Source organism: Triturus cristatus, chromosome 1_1 (assembly GCF_964204655.1).
Source record: "Triturus cristatus chromosome 1_1, aTriCri1.1, whole genome shotgun sequence".
NCBI lineage: Eukaryota > Metazoa > Chordata > Amphibia > Caudata > Salamandridae > Triturus > Triturus cristatus.
In genome coordinates, this window is record NC_140579.1 from 424,172,356 (window position 1) to 424,180,251 (window position 7,896).

Sequence of the window (7,896 nt, forward strand, 5' to 3'; positions counted from 1 at the left end):
CGGAGCCCACTTCAGTGCCATTTGTTCCTCATCATCGTTCCTGAATCCCACACGGAACCGGATTGATGTCGACTTCAGCGCCGGCAGGTACCATGCCCTCAGAGTCAAAGCCAGTGCCTTTTTCTTTTGATAGGCCTGGAGAGGGAGACATTTGGGAGGGGGTTGAGGACACGTATTCACTCCAACACCCCTCAAATGAACCAGAGGACAACTGGTGTGAGGAACTTGCAGATGCCAGTGGGTTAGACACTGAACAGGACACTGGCTTCGCTACTGAGAAGAGAACCTCCTTTGCAATGGTGGTATGGAGGGCGTCTGAGGTCCTGGACGTTTAGTTGCCCTTTGGGGCAGTGAAGACTAACGTCTTGATGGAGATCCAAACCTCCTCCAGTTCAACGAAGCCCACACTGATTGATGTCCTACTTGTGGCCTGGTTCAAACCCCACACACGGGCTCATGTGAATAGGACAATTGCCCGTCATCGCCCCACACCTGGGGACCCCAGTTTCCTCCCCCAGCAACCCATCATGGAGCGCATGGTGGTCCAAGCCTCCACCTCTAGGATCAACCCTGGCTCATTCCGTACCACCCCAACAGAGGAGGATATCCAAAAGGCAGGATACCTTTGGCCAGAGGATGTTCTGTTCCACCAGCCTAGCACCTCAATCAGTACCCCCCACCCCACCCACTGGCATTCGCTGCTTCAAAACCCTTTGCTTGCCCTTATACTAGCACAGGAACCCAGTGGGGGGTAGAATCTACCATCACTTGCCCCAATGGCAGTCCATAACATTGAGCAAGTGCGTTTTACTAATCATCCAGAGGGGCTACTCCATCCCCTTTCTGCGACCCTCCCCCAGCCCACCACCACCACCTATGCCTCCCCCATCCGGCTGGTGGAGGACCATCTCGCTTTGTTCAATCAGGATGTGGTGGCCCTTTCGGCCAAAGGGGCTATTGCGATGGTATCGACATCAGAAGTAGGTCATGTTTGCTATTCCTGCTACTTTCTGGACCTGCGCCTTCTCAGTTTCTTCATGTAGAAAGAGAGTTTCAAGATGCTCACCTTAGCTCAGGTCCTGTCTACCCTAGAGACTGTATGGTAGTGTTCGACTTGCAAGATGCATATTTTCACAGCCCTGTCCTGCCTGCCCAGAGATATTATCTGCAGTTCACGTGGGCCAAGAGCACTTTCAGTTCACTGTGCTTCCCTTTGACTTTACCAGTGCCCCTCCAGTCTAGTCCAGTCTTTACCTACCTTGGCGATTGGCTGTTGAAGGCAAGCTCGCTATAGGCAGTCTTCTTCCACCTCTAAACTACGGCAGGTTCTCCTAAGGTGTACCGTTCCTATGGTATGGATTCCAAGGGAATCCAGAAGGGGAGACAATATGCTGAGGTGAGAGTAAGCGTCCTTCTCACGAACCTCTAAGCTCCGTAAGAAGGGCTTCAGCCTATGCGTCTAAACCAACCGCAGCAGTGACAGAAGGCAGTAGCCTCCAATTAGGAGCTCCAAGGAGTGGGGCCTACCCACGTCCGAACGCCAGGGATGATGATCATCATACCATAGGAACGGTACACCTTAGGAGAACCCGTTGACTGTTTCCTTAACCATAGAGTAGATTAGATACCCCTTTCACCCCGGTTCTGAAGAATGGCAACTCATCAGTTAGGATAACATAGGCGTGAAACATGTCGACCTTTTAACCACTGTCACTTTATACCACACATACAGAGCTGCAGCAGGTTTAATTTTCCTTGCCAGCCTTGACTCTTGTAGTCTGTTTTTAGCCATAGCATCAGTTTCCACCAATTAAAGTAATTCTCGGACACTCATAGCCATTTTTAACACACCACCTACACCAGTCTACTCACTACACGACTGCCCCACTGCCTCATCACCCAGGGCCTACTGGTTTACCAACATAGAAGATATCCGGCAAAGAGCCCCCCTGCAGCTCCCCCGTTGGGCATTGCAGCGCCAGCCCAAGGAGGAGCTGCCCCGTGATGAAGCATGACACCCCTCGGGTGTGTGAGGGACCTTGCTCCTTTTGGAGCTCTCCCCTTCCCCATGTTCCTTCTCCGACTTGGTGTTCACCCTTCCCTTTCTTGTGAGTGCCGGACCAACCTTCTTTGTCACCTGTTGTGACTAGGTTTCTTAAGGAACTTCAGCATCTGTTACCTCCAAGACTATTTATCATGCCACCAGTGGGAATTTCTCCCGGTCTTAACATTTCTCATGTAGGTGCCCTTCGAGCCCCTGCTGAACTGCACAATTCATCTACTCATCATCAAAACGGCTTTTCTAGTGGCTAGAACATCGGCCAGGAGGGACAGCAAACTGCAAGTACTCGCTGTGCACCCTCCTTATAGAAATTTCTATCCAGACAAACTGGTTCTGAGGACCATTGTTTGCTTCCTATCCGAAGGTTGTAACACCTTTTCACGTAAGCCAGAATATCACCTTGTCTACCTTCTTTGCGCAGCCTCACCATACTAAAGAAGAAGGTGCTAGTTGAACGATCAACTGTTCTTTGAGTATGTTGTGGGGAAGAAGGGAAAGCCTGTGCAGAAATGATTGACAGTGCTCTGCATGCAAATCTGCAATGCACTGGGCAAAAAGCAATCCCCCGAGGGCTTGAGAGCTCATTTCACCAGAGGCAAGGCTGTAATTACTGCGTTAGCTGGCAGAGTCCCTGACCTGGACATCTGTCAGGCAGCAGCCTGAGTCTCACTACACATGTTCACCAAAAAGTACTGTCTGGACACTTCTAGTCTGTCATGATGGGCACTTTGCTAGTTCTGTCCTGCAGGATTCTTTAGTCTAATCTGTTTGCAGACCCACCATCTGGGAAGGATGTGCTTGGGTATCTATTCTAAGGTAAGGAATCTGAGGCTAGAAGTCTCTGTTAAATTAACAATTATTTACCTTCAGTAACACCTTATCTTTTAGAGACTCTTATTAGCTGCAGAGTCCATACCGACTCTCCCAGCCTCCCTGCTCGGTGAACGCATTTCTGCCTAGGGTCACCCTCTTGAAGCCCATAGTGATGTACACAAGTCCATGAGTGTTTTTAGTGGCTATCCGCTTCTACACATTGGGGCAGCACCTATAAAGGTACTGCTCTTGTCACATCTGATGAGGATGCAGGTGCAGAGTGGAACACCACCACCTACTATTGTGCAGAGGTACAGTTTAAGAATTTCTGGATCCAGTCTGGCGCCAGGGGATAATTCTAAGGTAAGGAATCTGCGGCTAGTTAGAGTCTCTATCAGATAAGACATTACCAAATGTAAGTAACTTATTCTTTAGGTACAGAAGCAGCAACATTTACCCTTCAGAGAATAGCAAATTTCCCTGGATGAAAGTTAACTTTGACACTGTGGTGGATTTCATTGTCAAATTTGGTTTTGCTGTAAGACTGCAAATCTAGTTGGAATGCAAAATATGTACTGTTTGTTTGAAATGTTCATATCTGACCTCTCAGTTTGAAGTGAGAAATTAATCTTGCATAATAAAGTTGAGGACACAGGAGACCTTGGTGTTTTGTACTTGAGATATTCGAACACTGCTCTCTATTCTTCAACAGGAGCAGCCTTTCTTCAGCCTTTGAAAGAAGTATGAGCTGATTACAACACTTTATCTTTGTTCTTGCAGCCCTTTGGCCATAACCAGTCGCAGCAAGATATTCTCCAGGAGAACACCATCCTTAAAGCTACCGAGGTGCAGTTCCCTCCAAAGCTCGTAGTGACAACTGAAGCAAAGGTGAGTTTTCAGTTATCGTGGTAACATTTTCATTGGGGTTTAGATGTTTAAATAAATCATTGTGGATGAAGGTAGTTTACGGAAACCAAACAGTGAAGATATAATGTAATATGCAAGTGTAAAGTGAGCCACATTCAAGGCAAACCTTTGTGGTATCAAGGCACATGCTGTCTTGACATTACATTTTTTATACCTTTTGAACTACATGAGACCTTCCTTAAGACTATCAAGAATTTGCTTTTCTATCTACTTCTCCAGGCCAACATGGAGTGTTGATGTAGGTCATGCTTTAAAAGTAATTTAAATAAATATTGCTATCAAAACATATTTTTTCTAATGGATGCATCAAGGACCACTTATTGCACGATTGAGAGCCGTACTTCGTTTTGAGGCACCATAAGACGACATCCATCACAGACGTCTGCTTTACAGCACCACACAAACCTGTCCTCTTGAGTGGCAACATCTCTGCACACTTCTTAAATTTAAGAATTTGAAAATTCAGTGAAAAATCAAAATCCGTGAGCGGAGTTTTTTCAGTTGGAGAAAAGGAGGAACTGACACCAGTGCACAGGGGTGATGCCCTAACATGGCTTTGCGCCATCGTGTCCAGAGGTGGGATGGAGTCGCAACATAGCTCGTGTGTGTATCCTGTTAGCTAGCCTGAATTATTGCAAGAGTTTCCAGCTCTAGTCTAGGGCCTGAGGAAAGATACATCATTAGCACTTATGATTAGGTATAGAATCCACTAGAAAGAAAATTACTGAAGATAAGTAAGTAACTTTTCATTACTGCATTTTATTCATCGTCCATACGTTTTCCTATTTTGTGACTACTCCCAGGCCATACTGCTCTGTATAAATTCATAGCAAGATATTGGTATTTCTGGCCTTCATCTAAGTTGCTGCGGCACAGAATTCCACAGAAATAGACCCAACCCAGATGTATTACTTTAAAATAATTTCCAGTTGGACCTCATAAACACCCAACATGTTATTTTTAAGACACATTTCTTACACAATTTAGATATGGAAAATACAGAAAAGCTGCCCCATTTGCAATATCAACAGACATAGTTGTCTGCTAATTTACATTTTTTTTGCCAAAGTGAGTGGAGCTTATTTTGAAACCGGTCAGATGGAGGGTAATGTTTTCACTGCACTATGTTTTTTTCCAACTCATGAGAGAAGAATTTTAGCACACTCCAAGTGCTTCTAACATATTTCCACCTTGTGGAAACATTGTTTTTCACCTCATAGCTTTTTTTTATATCTCTATTTGAGGGAACTGTAACTTCTAGGGTTTTCAGTTATGTAAATCATACTTATTGCTTTGCTTAAAGTGTGGGATCCTTAATTTACTGTTCCTAATGTGATGCTTTGATTTCTGTTGGGAATGTACTGCCTGCCTCGCGACCATGCTGTTGCAGCATACAGTCACTGCTTAGCAGTCATTATCAAAGACCTAATTCAGAGGCGTTTGAGCCTCTTTCTGGCCCAGCATTCAAAAGCTTCAAATTCTGCTTGGAAAATAGGCCATCTAGGATCAAATCTAGATGAAGACCTGCTGCAAAAATTCATGCATGAGCGCAACATTGTTCCTAAATATAGTAATTGAAGTGCAACCTGCACTTCTTTAAGCAGTGTGCTCAATCGTCATTAGGCTTTTGTCACTCATGTTTCCCACCGAACTATTTTTCCACTATTGAGTCTCCTGTTTGCATCTATCGCGTTATGGGATGCTTTGGATCCAAAGAACCCATTGACACATAGCTAGAAATATGCGCTTTGTTGCTGGAATTTCAGCACTATAGTTTTTGGTCCTTGTAGGAGAGTAGGGTCTGCTTTCTATGTTCACCCCCACTTTTTGCTTTTGCTTCACTGGTTTTCGACTTAGATGTGGCTGTGGGCCTGCTAATCAGACCCACAGCCCAGCTGTTCTCTCTCTAAATTCACACTATGTACTTTAGGTACATAACCCAATTGGTAAGGATCACCTTCTAGGGCCCTGTAAAGTGTACCTTAGATACCCAGGGCATAGGTGTACCCTAGGCCTACCAGGGGCTGCAGCATGTATTATGCCACCCCTGGCTGGCCTTCCATTATGACACAACTGGCTGATCACTCAGCTGGGGCAAGGTCGTGTAATCACCCCTTGCTTACATGTAGTATTCCTATACCTACCTTATATATAGACACATGGGTAACCTATCAGTCACTCCTATGGCAGGCCTTAACAATCCTGAAGGCAGAGTGCTTGGTAACATGTGAGATGGTGCTCTAGCATGAGCTGAGCCTGTCTGCAGCTTTCGGAACCATGTCCTTATAGCTGTTCTATGATATCGCCTACCATATACTCTTAAAGTGCCTTATAATCCTCGCGGTTATGTTAACTATGGTTTGGCTTTATCAAAACATGTCGTGTAAGGTGTCTAACACTTTGGAATACTACCCCCACACCATTTCTGGCGATGAGGATAGTATTCCTCCCTTCTAGAGGGAGAAGACATGTTGAAGACCTACTACCCGGTTAAAGTTAACCAGAGCCCCAGCATCACAAAATGGATGCTGCTGCCACAGACACAAGTCTGACCTCCTGCTGCTGGGAGTCCTTCCAGCGAGGGAGGCTTGGACAATAGGTTTCCTGCCTTGGGAGGTGCTAGCACCACCCTAGACAGGCCTTAGTGTATTGGGGCATGGAGGGATAAATGAAATGAGACACTGCCTGGGGCACACAAGGTGTCCCATGCATAGTCCGGTTCAAACCGGTGCTGGGGCACTCCAGCCCCAGTCCTGGCGCGAAACTGGACAAAGGGAAGGGGGTGTAACCACCCCCCTCCCTGGTCCCACCCATAGGAGGGACCTAGCAGGTAACCCAGCCCCCCAGATTAGTATCAGAGTGGCAGCTGAGTCCCTAGGACTTTGGATTATCCTGATAACTGAAACTTGAACAGAAACTCTGGACCTTCGACATTTGACTACGGAAGAAGACTGAAGAATCTCCCTTGTGGCCAAGGAGTGGCCACCCTGTGCAACCAGCACCATCAAGCGATCTGCCGTTTGCTTTGCCTAAAGTTCTACGAGGAACCGACTGCAGAGCCCGACCAGCGCCTTGACTTCCAGACTTCTCCGACCCTGATCCACATCCACAGCAAAGCTGAGATCCGCGGAGGCGACGAGAGACGTGGGACCGGCTATCTGGGAAAATTGGCTACTTGCTTCCAGCACAGCTTCTCAGGCATCCTCGAAGTTGTGCTCTGGGGATTGAGAAGCCCCAACCCCGAGCACCATCTGCACCGAAGATCAGCCCTCCACACTCCACGAGTTCTGCGTGGGGCCCTTGTGCATTTACCTGCTCGACGCGTCTGTCCGGTTGCTTGCCCGTTGGCTAGTAACCTCTGCGACGATGAACCCTTGACTTTCCACCACTGGTTTGGCTCCTCCAGACTGGCCCTTGCTTCCCTGTGAAAGAGAAGCACCTCAGGCCTTCCTGGTCTGCAACAGAAGCGAATCCTTCATTCTGCGTGGGTTGCGCTTGCCAAGGCTTGTTGTGTCCCAACTCGACATCGCCGCCGCCGACAGCAAGAGCCCTCGTGGGACAGCTCGCCTCCTGGTTCTGGTCATCGTCGACATCTCCTGGTAACCGTGGCTGCTGCGACAAGCTTCACCTCTTCACCTGCATCTTCACAACATCGCCTGGTTCCTTCCTGGCTCCTGGCTGGTGACCTAGACTCTGTCCCCTCTGCTTGCAGGTATCCTCCTTCTTGATTCCATCCTTGGAATCCACCGGACACTCTTCACTGACTGCCTGTCAGCATCTTTTCTTCAGGCATCCATAGGAGTCGACGACGAAACCCGACGCAAGTTCACACCTATGCGCCTGCAGCCCGTGGGCTAGGTAACTTGAGTACTCCGGTGCTCACAAGGGTATTGACTATCCTAGTGTCTAGTTTCCAAGTCTCTAACTCCTAGTTCCTTCCGAAGTGTCCTAAAACTCTTAATTTCTAAAAATTACTATTTCTATTGACTTTAACGCATTACGCGTGAGTGTTTCCACTCTGCACCTGAATCCCGTGGGCCTCCCACTGCCTAGCAACTGATAGGATAGTGTAGCCCCAGCGATTGCCTAGGCCT